This window comes from Ochotona curzoniae, unplaced genomic scaffold (assembly GCF_017591425.1).
Source record: "Ochotona curzoniae isolate NIBS_2020 unplaced genomic scaffold, NIBS_Ocur_1.0 patch81, whole genome shotgun sequence".
NCBI classification, from domain to species: Eukaryota; Metazoa; Chordata; class Mammalia; order Lagomorpha; family Ochotonidae; genus Ochotona; species Ochotona curzoniae.
The window spans coordinates 544,035-555,252 of NW_024467063.1; positions in this window are offsets into that span (position 1 = coordinate 544,035).

Sequence of the window (11,218 nt, forward strand, 5' to 3'; positions counted from 1 at the left end):
ACTGACTACAGAAGCAAGGGGGGCTTCCGGCCCAGGCCTTGGCAGCACACACTGGCGGGGGAACCCACGTGTGCGGGGTGAGGAAGAACATAAATTCGCTGTGGACAATGCCCTTGTCCACCCTACACGTCCACGAATGGATGTCCACTGGTCCTGGCAGCCTGTCCCACCGGGGTGGCTTCACTGAAGGCTGAGGTGTGTGGCATTGTGTGTGCCATTGTATTCTCTCGGTTTCTTTGGGTGCCTAGATTCTGACATTCTGCGCCCTCCCACACACCTTCTGGCCCTGTGAGACCAACAGGGAGCCCAGTGGAAGCAGTGAAGGCCGCGTGCCTTGCTACCTGTTCCCCCTGCTTGTTGCTGCTCTTGGGATTGCTGAGCCACTGCTCTGTGCACCTGCCACAGCAGCCCCTGAGCACCTCCATGAGAAGGGCTGCCCACCCAGCCCTGGGGACCACAGCCAGGAGCACCAAGCCCGGAGACCTTTTCTTAGCCTGCGGCTGCTGACAAAATCCACCCCTGCTGGACCCTGTGAGAGGCGCTCCTGGAGCTCCAAGTCCAAGACAGAGCCAGCCTGGGGGCCCAGGGCTTGGGCCTCCTCAGTGCCATGAGAACCAGGAGAGTAAAGTCTGGGACTCGGTAAAGCGGGCTGTGCGCTGGAGGGGGCGGGAGCAAGGAGAAGCAGCCTGAGAGGGCCGGTCCCTATTGTCCCAGTACTGCTTTCTGAGTGTTGTAATTCCCAGTTCCTGCCTGGTTCCGATTTCACGGGGTAGCCGCAGTTGAGAAAATCCACATGACCAGACCCTCTTGTAGCAGTGTGCTACTCTTGTGTTACACTTGAAAATATAGGAATGGCTAAATCCTCACCTTGCAAGCGCTGGGATCCCAAATGGGTTGCGGTTCATGTCCCAGCTGCTCCTCTTCTGATCCAACTCCCTGCACCTGGGAAAAGTAACAGAGGATGACTCGATTCCCTGGGTTCCTGTCTTGGGATCCACCCAGCTCCAGCCATTGCTGTATGTGAAATGAACCAGGAGATGAAAAAATGCTTCTTTCTCTGTCCTCTCTCTGTAAATCTGACTTTCAGACAAAAATCTTTCAAAGGATTTTTTTTAATTGAGAAAGCAGATCTACAGAGAAAAGAATTAGAGAAAGATCTTCCATCTGCTGGTTCACTCCCCAAATGGCTGCAATAGCTAGAGCTAAGCTGATCCAAAGCCAGAAGCCGGGAGCTTCTTCCGGGTCTCCCACACGGGTGCAGGGTCCCAAGGCTTTGGGCCATCCTCGACTGCTTTCCACAAACAGGGAGCTGGATGGGAAACGGAGTAGCCAAGACACAAACCTGTGCTCCTAAGGGCTGCTGGATTTAGCAGGTGGAAGATTAGCCAATTCAGTCATTGTGCCAGCCCATTAAAAAAAAAAAAGAAAAAGAAAAAGAAAAAATATATACAGCATGCATGTAGCTCCAGAAGGCTCACCAGGCACAGTAGGGATCCATGGCTCTTAACCATCTTGCCCTCGCTCTTCCAGCTGCCTGCTCTGGGGGGATAATGGCACTCCTGGCTTCTTGGAAATGAATCTGTGGGACCTTCATGGTTGTACATTGGGTTAAGCCAACCCCGATAACACCAGTTTCCCATATGAATCCCAATTTGAATCCTGGTTCCACTTCCCATCCAGCTCTCTACTTATGCAGCCGGGAAGCCAGTATATGTGGGCTTTTGTCACCCATGTGGGAGACCCGGCTGGAGCTCCAGGCTCCTGTGTTGGGCTTGGCCCAGCCGTGGCTGTTGTGGTCGTTCAAAGAGTGGACCAGCAGGTGGAAGATCTCTTCTCTCTGTCTCTGTGTCTCCTTTTCTCTGTTACTCACCTTTCAAATAAATAGAATTTGGGGGGTGGGGAGGCCTGGCATGGTATCCTAGTGGCTAAAGTCCTTGCTTTACATGGATTTCATATGGGTGCTATTTTGTATCCCAGTGGTCCCACTTCCCATCCAGCTCCCTGCCTGTGGCCTGGGAAAGTAGAGAACAGCCCAAAGCCTTGGGATCCTGCACCCACAGGGGAGACCTGAAAGAAGCTCCTGGCTCCTGGCTCCTGACTTTGGATCAGCTCAGCTCTGGCTGTTGCAGTCACTTGGGGAGTGAATCATCAGATGAAAGATCTTCCTCTCTATCTCTTCTCCTCTGTGCATATCTGACTTTCCAATATAAATAAATAAATCTTTAAACAATCAAACCAATAGCTTTTTTAATGAATGTTTCTTTTATTCTGTACAAAAGCAGCAAGGTGTGTTTGAATGAGAGGCTGTGTGTAGGAGGCACATGGTTCAAGCTGAACACACAGCCCTGAAGACCACAGACCCAGACTTGACAGCTAACCTGCACCTCAGTTCTGCCTGAGCACCAGACAGGGACCCATGAGTGGTGCATGATGGGAAACTCTTGGGTGTGTCACTGAGACTCTACCCCCAAGTCCCCAAGGCCAATGTGCCAGAACCCCTTCCTCTCCCACTGCCCTGCATTATTCTGCTGCTGCAAGGGCTGCACTGGGGGGTGGGGGAAACGGGAGCACCCCAGCCTCAGACCTGGACCCCCAACGCCTGCATCTCCTGCTTTGATCATTATCAGAGTCCTTCTCTGCTGGCTCCTTGGTGAAGCTGTGGAGTTAATGAGTTCTCCGGACAGCAGGCTCCCGCTGGGATGGAGACTTCACACATGGGGCCTGTGTTTTGACAAGTGCCGAGCCAGTGGCTGCTGCTCTCCCGCTGCCCTCCCGAGCCACCCCTGGCCTGCCAATGTGTAAGGCTGGGAAGCGAGGCTGAGGGGCAGCCCCAGCAGAGCAGAGGCAAGAGTTCAAGCCTGGGCCTGGGTTGAAGGGTAGGCAGGACAGGTGCCCCCGCCAGCTCAGGCCCAGCCTTCCCACTAGGTCCCTCTGGGTCCCAGGCACTGCTCCTCTCATTAGCTTCCGTGCCCTCATTTCCCACCAGTCCCTCTGACAGAGGAGTGCTAATCAAAGGTGTGAGTAAGGACACCCCTCAGCCCTGATCCCCCACCTGGCTGGAGCCAGTGGCCCCCAGGAGAAGGAAGCAGCTGCCCTCCTGCCAGTCTGCCCGGCATCAGCAGGCCCCCTCCCGGGGAGCGACTATCATCTGCCAGGAGCCTGACGTATGCCACTGATGTCCCCTGGGTAGCTCTCTCCATCCCAGTTCGGGGTCTTCCGGCAGCGCGGAGTGTCCTAAGGCATGGCAGGATCAAGCTCATGCGGTGAGTTGGCACCACGGTGCCCTCGGAGAACGCGGGAATGGAGCAGTGAGTGGAAGCAGAGCTGGGGCCAACGCCTGGAACCTGCCCACCCTACCCTGCCCATCTTCTTTGGAGGACCCGAGCTGTCCCCCTTCTCCTCTTGGGCCCCACCGAGCCTGGCTATGCATCCAGAGGTCAGAGGATGCCTCTAGAGCATGGAGCGGGAAAATCTGGGTGTAAACAGGAAAGCTCCCAGAACTCCCAAGCAGGACCCCCACCCGGCATGGGAGAGGGGCCTTCCGTAGTACTCAGCCTATGGGTCTGACACCAGGCTACATCCAGGCACCCTAGCTGAGCCATAGGCGCCCAAAGTACCGCCTACTGCCTGTCACCCCCACCCCCACAGACACACACCTTTAGCCCTTGGAGCCACAGAGCTGGCAGGCCATATGGAATAGATTATTCTGGATCCTTGGTAATCTGATTATCTAGCCACGGGCCAGCTGGGTGCCCAGCAGTGGAAGTCACAGGCAGCAGAATGGTGATGAGGAGGGAGGGGGTGGGAAGGGAAGGGAGAGATTTGGCCCAGGAGAGTTTAAGAGGAAGTGCCAGAAGCTCTGAGGGCCTGGGAGCCAGCAGGGAATGCAAAGTAAGCAGGCCAGCACCTCAGACCTGGGATGGGTAGTCACAGGCAGGTCCCTTCACTCCATCCAGGTAAGCTGGGTTAAGTCTGAACTTTAGAACTAAAAGTAGGGAAGCAAAGAGACAATGTAGCTGGGCGTCAAGGGATCCCAGGGCAAACATGCCATGCCAGCATCACCTGGAGCTTGCCTTTCTGCATCTGGAGAGTGGGATCACCTGACCTGCCCCAGGCGCGCCCAGGCCAGAGCCAAAATCCCTCTAGGACTGTTGCATTTCCAGACACAGCCAGCAGAGAGCGCTGCCAAGCCTCCTGGGCTCTGAAGGCAAGCAAGGATCTTGCGAAGACTAGTACCTGCGGCTGAGGCCCAAAGCCAGGTGTTTGGTCCTACGCTGGGGTGGGGAGGGGGAGCTGGGGCTGGCCTCAGAAGTGGATTAAGCCTGGCTCAGTGCCAACCTCGAGGTGCACAGGTATAGTGAGGTGGGGAGTAATGAGGGGAGGGGACTCAGGAGCAGGGGAGCCCTGTGCCTCCCAGGCCCTGCCAGGCACACACCCCTGGGCTCTGTGCTCCCAGCTTCCAGAGTGAAGGGCCACACCACCCCTCCAGAAAGCGCAAGGAGTGCTGTGAGGCAGCAGGCACCAGGGGCAAAGAGCGGTCAGTGTAGTCTGGGACCCCGGTCAGATCGTGCAGGCCTGTTTCCCACCCAAGACCCAGGGCAAAGAAGAGAGGGGCTCTGAGGACTGGGCAGCCAGCATGGACATGACCGGGAACAGTGAGGGCAGAGGGCAGCAGGTCCTTCACCAGGGGCTGGGGACATCGGGATTGGGCTGGGCTGCCTGGAGCTGGCCATCAAGCTCAGCAAAGAGAAGAGACCTTGATGGCCAGGATCAGGGTCTCCAAACTCACTCAGATCCAGCCCTTGGCCTGGGTCTGGGAGGCTACACCATGCCCAGGCCCTGGAGTGAACAGGATGGCCAAGGATAGGGTTAAGGCACCAGGGGCACGGTTCCCTGGGGCAGGGCCTCACCAAGCCCTGCACCTGCCCTTCTGCCATGGGAATGTGTCCTGATAAGACGAAAGGGGCGAGTTTAGGCATATCACCGAATGGTAGAAAGGTCGCTAGGCCTGACACCAAGGACTCAGCAAAAACAGTAGTAAAGCTCGGCCACACCCAGCCTGCCAGGGATCCGTGAGGGTCCATCGTGTGTGTGAGCGCATGTGCGTGTGTATGCTCGTGTGTGTGCTCATGTCTATAAGTATGTGAGTCTGTGTGTCTGTGTTTCCCTGTGTGTGTGTGTGCTTCTGTGTGTTCTTGTGTCTGTGTGTGTCTGTGTGTGTATGCAAGTGTACGCAAACACATGGATAAAAGCCCCTAAATTTCAAGGCAGGCATCATCTAACAACAGTGGTACATTCTTTTTTAACTTTAGTTTTATTTCTGATGTTGTTTACATAGCTGACAAGAATGCACACCCATGAGGACCACTGAATAGGGTGGGTGGGACATATACTTTAAACTTTTTCTTCCCTTTTTTCCTATATCTGACAGGGGAGAGGCAGGGAGGGAAGGCTGCTTCCAGCTACCAAACTACATCATTAGCAGTGTGTGTTATGGCTCAGTTTAGCATGGCCTGTCTCACCTTGGAGTTCACCAGCCTGACTCCACCCAGCCTGCCCCCAGTCCTAGCTCATGTTGAGGGGTCATGCAGCCTAGACCAAAGTGTCGCCACCCCCAGCTCTTGAGCAAACTTGTGGGTACTGCAGTCCCACAGGGGTGAGCCCACATATGCCCCACAGATCCGGTTCTCTCACACGCCAGTTAATGTCACACCCAGCCTAGTGTGCCTACCTGCCCCAAACTCACTGGAGGCTACTATGGCCTAGCCCTGCCAGGCAGGCCCCCCCCCAGATCTAGCAGCTTCCTTGTGCACCAGTGGGCCAGCAGTTGATACCAACAAGCCCAGCTCAGGTTTCCCATGTGAGTGGGTGCCTTGGTCTAACCCAGAAAGGTCCTCCATTTTCCCTCCTCCAAACCATGTCTCAGTCCCCTCTCTAATCTGCAAGTGCAGAGGCTTGGTTGGTGGAAGTCATTCCTCGCCTGTAACGTATTCCCTCAGCACTCCTCCCTCCCACACATCCCCTCCCCTTGCCCCTTTCCCTGAGCAATCCACAGCCCCGCTACCCATGAGCATGCAGATCCCTGAACCCAGTCCTCCAGTGGTGTGGTGTGCCAGCCTGGGGTCCTGCCCTCCTGCCCAGGGCCTATACATGCTTGTGTGTGGGTCCCTAGGCCCCGTCTGTCGACATGCTGCTGTGCTGACATCTGCTCCCCCCTGCCACATATCTTAAAATAATAATAATAGAATAAGCAAGTACGCTGGCACACTGGTATAGCTAACATAAATTTGGCATTAACCAGGTCCAGAATGCCCTCCAGTTACTGGCTGCTTTCCTCCCAGCAGTGTAACACTTGCCTAGGTGCAATGCAACTGAGGCAGCTGCCCACAGCTGGGGGGAGGGGGCACATTCTCTCTATGTATATCATATATATTTATATATGTCATTCATATATGTGTGATGAAAGGAAGAAAGAGAGAGTAGAAGTAGAGAGGATGTTTTTGGGTCATTACCCAAAAGCAGAGGATGGACCAGGCCAAAGCCAAAAGCCAAGAGCTTCTTCTGGGTCTTCCATGTGGGCAAGCAGGGGCCCCAGGACTTGGGCTACCCTCTGCTGATTTCCTAGGAGCTGGATTGGGAGGGAAGCGGCCGGGACTGGAACCTGCATTGACCTGGATTGCGGGTATCCCAGGTGGCAGCTTAACTTGCTGTGCCACGGCTCCAGGGGTATTTCCCTTAATGGTGTCTTTGGGTATTTTTGTCATTGTGCAAGCAATAGAGCATATATACTCAGGCACACTAAAATGCCTTCTCATGTCATTCACCAGGTGACCAGTCTTACGGGCCCACTGTAATATGTGTCACTCACAGCACAAAACTGCCAGCAGAGCAGGACCTTGGTGTGTGATGAGGACAGCTCTGGGTTCTGGTCAGTGGTCAGCAGAGAGGTGAATCTTATCTGTTACGTTTCTATTTTCCATGTATAGAGTGAATTCCTGTATTACCTGGGCAATTTAAAAATAACTCTTTTGGCCCCGGCGCAGTGGCCTAGCAGCTAAAATCCTCTCCTTGAATGCGCAGGGATCTCATATGGGCACTGGGTTCTAATCCTGGTAGCTCCACTTCCCTTCCAGCTCCCTGCTTGTGGCCTGGGAAAGCAGTCGAGGACGGCCCAAAGCCTTGGGACCCTGCACCCGTGTGGGAGAGTTGGAAGAAGCTCCTGGCTCCTGGCTTTGGATCAGCTCAGCTCCAGCCATTGTAACCATTTGTGGAGTGAATCAGCAGATGGAAGATCTTTGTCTGTCTCTCTTTTTCTCTGCAAATCTGCCATTCCAATGAAAATAAATAAATCTTTTTTTTTTAATTGTAGTGTTCCAGAATTTAAGCTCCGCTGACCGAACCATCACTGCCACACCATGGAGTCCCAGGCATGCCTCCAGTCTTGGGCCAGCAGCTGAACGTCTGGCCAAGCAGTCAGGACATTGCCTGGGAGGGCAGGTGTTCTGGCACAGTGTGTTAAACCTCCCCCTTGCAGCACCAGCATCCCATATGGGTGCCAGTTAATGCCCCAGATGCTCCACTTTTGACCCAGCTCCACACTAATAGTCTAGGAAAGCAGCGGATGTGCCCTGAACCTTATGTGGGAGACCAAGATGAAGCACCTAGCTCCTGGTTTCAAATCAGCTTAGCTCTAGCTGTTGTGGCCATTTGGGTCATGAACCAGTGAATGGACAACCTCTCTTTATATCTCTCCTTCTCTCTGTAACTCTGCCTTGCCAATAAAAATAAATCTTTTAAAAAGCAATAAATAATAAAAAGAAATGGTGCTAGGAGCATAGCATTGTGAACATGAGTGCTACCAAACTGCACACTTAAAATGGCAAATTACATGTATACATTTGTCACCAAACTTGTAACATTTAAGGTGCAATGGACAAAAATCTTCAATCATACATTTTTAAACATACAAATTGTTCTCTATGTGAATTCTAGCTCAAGAAGACTAGTTGCAGGAAGCCGTGCAGTTGGGTCGGATGGCATGGCTGTGTGATGAGCACCGCTCCTCGGTCAGCAAGGCTGTGAGGAGTCTCTGACTGCGTGCAAGGCCCGGCAGAATGTCTCCGGTCACCTCATTGCTGCCTCACTCCATTGTATGGACACTCAATCACCTCTCTGATGTTTCATAGAATTCTCCTGAGGGTGTTGTTGTTTTTCTGCTAATGTGAAATGATTCCTGTAACTGGTATAACACCTCAAACTGATCAATCATGTTATGGTAAAAACATCTTTAGTGATGTAAGGCAATGACACACAGCTAAAAGCATACAATAGTACAATTGAGCCCACAATGTCTCCAAATGTCCTGTTATGTGCCCACCTTTGTCCTGGAGCTTGCCCTAATATAAGTAATGTTTTCCTTAAGAAATGGCTTGATAATATCTTGGAACAGATGGCAATCATGGAGGTACAAAGAGTTTGTTTACCATGCGCCTCGAACTGTTACAACACATGAAATGACGCATTTTGGTTTCTCACCATGGAAAGCAGAAAGTATATGGGGCATCTTCTAAAGGGAGACAAATGACTCCCCCCAAATGGCTTAAAACTTCTACCTTACATTGGCACTTATATTTAGGGAAAGAAAATAGTTTATAAAAACTTCTACCTTATATTGGCACTCATATTTAGGGAAAGAAAACAGTTTATAAAGATAAAAGGAAGTTTCTTGTAAAGGCCCTCTGTTTGTAGAATGGCTGAGTTGCCCTGATCCCTTTCACTGCCCTTTAACAAAAGAACAAAAAACAATTGAATCAGCACTAGGTGAAGGTGGTGGTAATTAATGCATGATTGATTATAAGATTTAATAAAGAATCTGTTATATGCTTTTATAAATTCCTTTCATTTATGAGCTTTTCTTTTAATTCTGTACTCTTGATATTTTAAGTAATATTAGTCAGTTTGTGTTTAGTGAGAATTGATTTTGGATATAAGTAAACCACTTGTCACTATGTAAACACATGTGCTGCCAACCGTGGAGTTCCTGGCTTCAGCCAGGTCACTGCAGGTTTGAATGAGTAATAGCTTGCTGAAAATATTTTCTCTGAAGTAAAATAATAATGTTTTTAGGATTGTTTTTGTAATCATTCTTTTATAATGAAGTAAAAATGAAACAATTGGATGTTGTGCAAAAGCTTGTGATGATTTCTGTATAAATAAAGAAGGCAGCTTTTCTGAGTTGTCCATTATGAGCATCATGCCATAGTGGTCCACGTCTTTTCTTCTTGTCTCGCTGATCCACGCATCCTTTGCAAGCTCTCAAGTCAGCCGGTCTCTGGTGACTAGTTTTTAAAAAGAAATGATGAGCCCTTTGCTTCTGCCATGGTGGCATCTAGGCATCTCAGGGGTCTGGGGAATCAGACTCGGGGCTGGCAGAACAGAGCGGGCCTGGGAAAACCCATGTATGTATGGGTCGCAGGCAGGCAGTGGGGAGGTTGCTAGGGCACTAGGCTGGCATGCATAGTGTGCTGATACACTGTGCTTATGGGCTCATTAACATGTTGAGCCCCGACTGGGCAGAGGGATAGCGTCCTAGGCCAGCACATGTGCCAGAGGACTGGTTCTGGGATCCCAGGTGAGTGAGCAGGGCTCCAGGCCAGCTTGCCACCCTGCCAGAAGACCAGGCTGGGTAACCCATGCTGCGGCTTGATCAGGGAAGGGGGGTATGTATGAGATGTTTGGGAAGAGAGACTACTGAGGAAGTATGATTCAGGTGAGGAATGACTTTAGGGAACTTCTGCCGACAAGGTCACTGTACTTGCAGGTAAGCAAGGGGGCTGAGACTGAGCAGTTTGGAGGAGGGAAGCTGGAGGACCTTTCTGGGTCAGACCAATGCATATGCCCACATGGAAGACCCGGTTGGGCTAGTTAGCATTGACTACCACTGACTGCCACTCACTGGCACACACTGAAATTAGGGCTGGGGGCTTACCTGGCAGGGTTAGATCACAGTACCTACCAGTGAGTGTCAGAACAGGGAACGGGTAACATTAGGCTGGGCCATGACACTAACTGGCATATGAGAGTATCAGGCCTGGGGGCAGATTCTGTGGGGCATATGTGGGCTCACGCTTGTGGGACTAGGGAGCTAGGCATGACCATGGAATCCCCCCAACACTCATGAGTATGGGAGTTGGGAACAGACCTGGTTAGTCCAGGCTGCAGCACCCGTAGGCGCACCCATGAGTAGGGTTGTGGGGCAAGCTGGGTCACAACATATACCAGCTCACACAAAGGCCGAGACAGAGGGGGCAGATTATGTTGTGTAAGGATCTAGTACCCACTGGCACACTTGAGATCTGGATCTGGGAGTGGAGCTGGTCGGGGAGCTTGGGGAACTCACCTGGTGGGCTGTGGCTCTTACTGATAAGCAAGTCCTGAGTCAGTCCTGGGTGTTGGTCAGGACAGGCAAAACTGTTCCACTTGTCAGCTAGTGTGTGGGCTGGTTCTAGGAAGGGCAGACCGGGCAGGGCAGGTCCAAACCTTAGCACACTGGCATGTGCAGGATTGTGGCCATGCTGGATTAGGCTATCGTATCTACCAGTTTGCGTAACAGTCAGGGATAGGGACAGACTGGGCAGGGCTGAGTTGCAACACTCACCCATGAGAGTTGGAACTGGGAGTGGGCCAGGCCAGGCCAGGCTCCAGCATCTGACAGCAAAAGCCAAGATGGGGTTTGGGCTACGCCAAGCTGGGTCAGAGTAACCACTGTCCCAAGAAAGGTCTGTGACTGGGAGCAAGTCTGATCGGGGAGCTAAGCGGGATCCCCAGCTGAGTTGTGGTTCCTACTGGTAAGTGTGAGAGCTGGAAATGGGGTGGTGAACTGGGCTGCAGTATATGTTGGCACGGGTATGGACTGGGTCTGGGGTGTGACAGACTGGGCTGGGCTCCAGCACCCGCAAATGCTGACAAGAGTCAGGGTGGGTGTAGGATGGGCTGAGATGGGTCTTGGCACCCAGTGAACTATGTGAGTGCTGGGTCTAGGGGTGGGCCAGGCAGGGCTAGGCTGTAGCACCCAACAGTAAGGGCTAGAATGGGAGTTGGCCAGTTGGGCAAGGCTACTATTTCTACCAAGTAGGTCAAATCAGGCTGGGCCAAGGACCCACCAATGTGTATGAGATCTGCCACTGGGAGGAGACCTGATAGAGGAGCTTGGGAAACT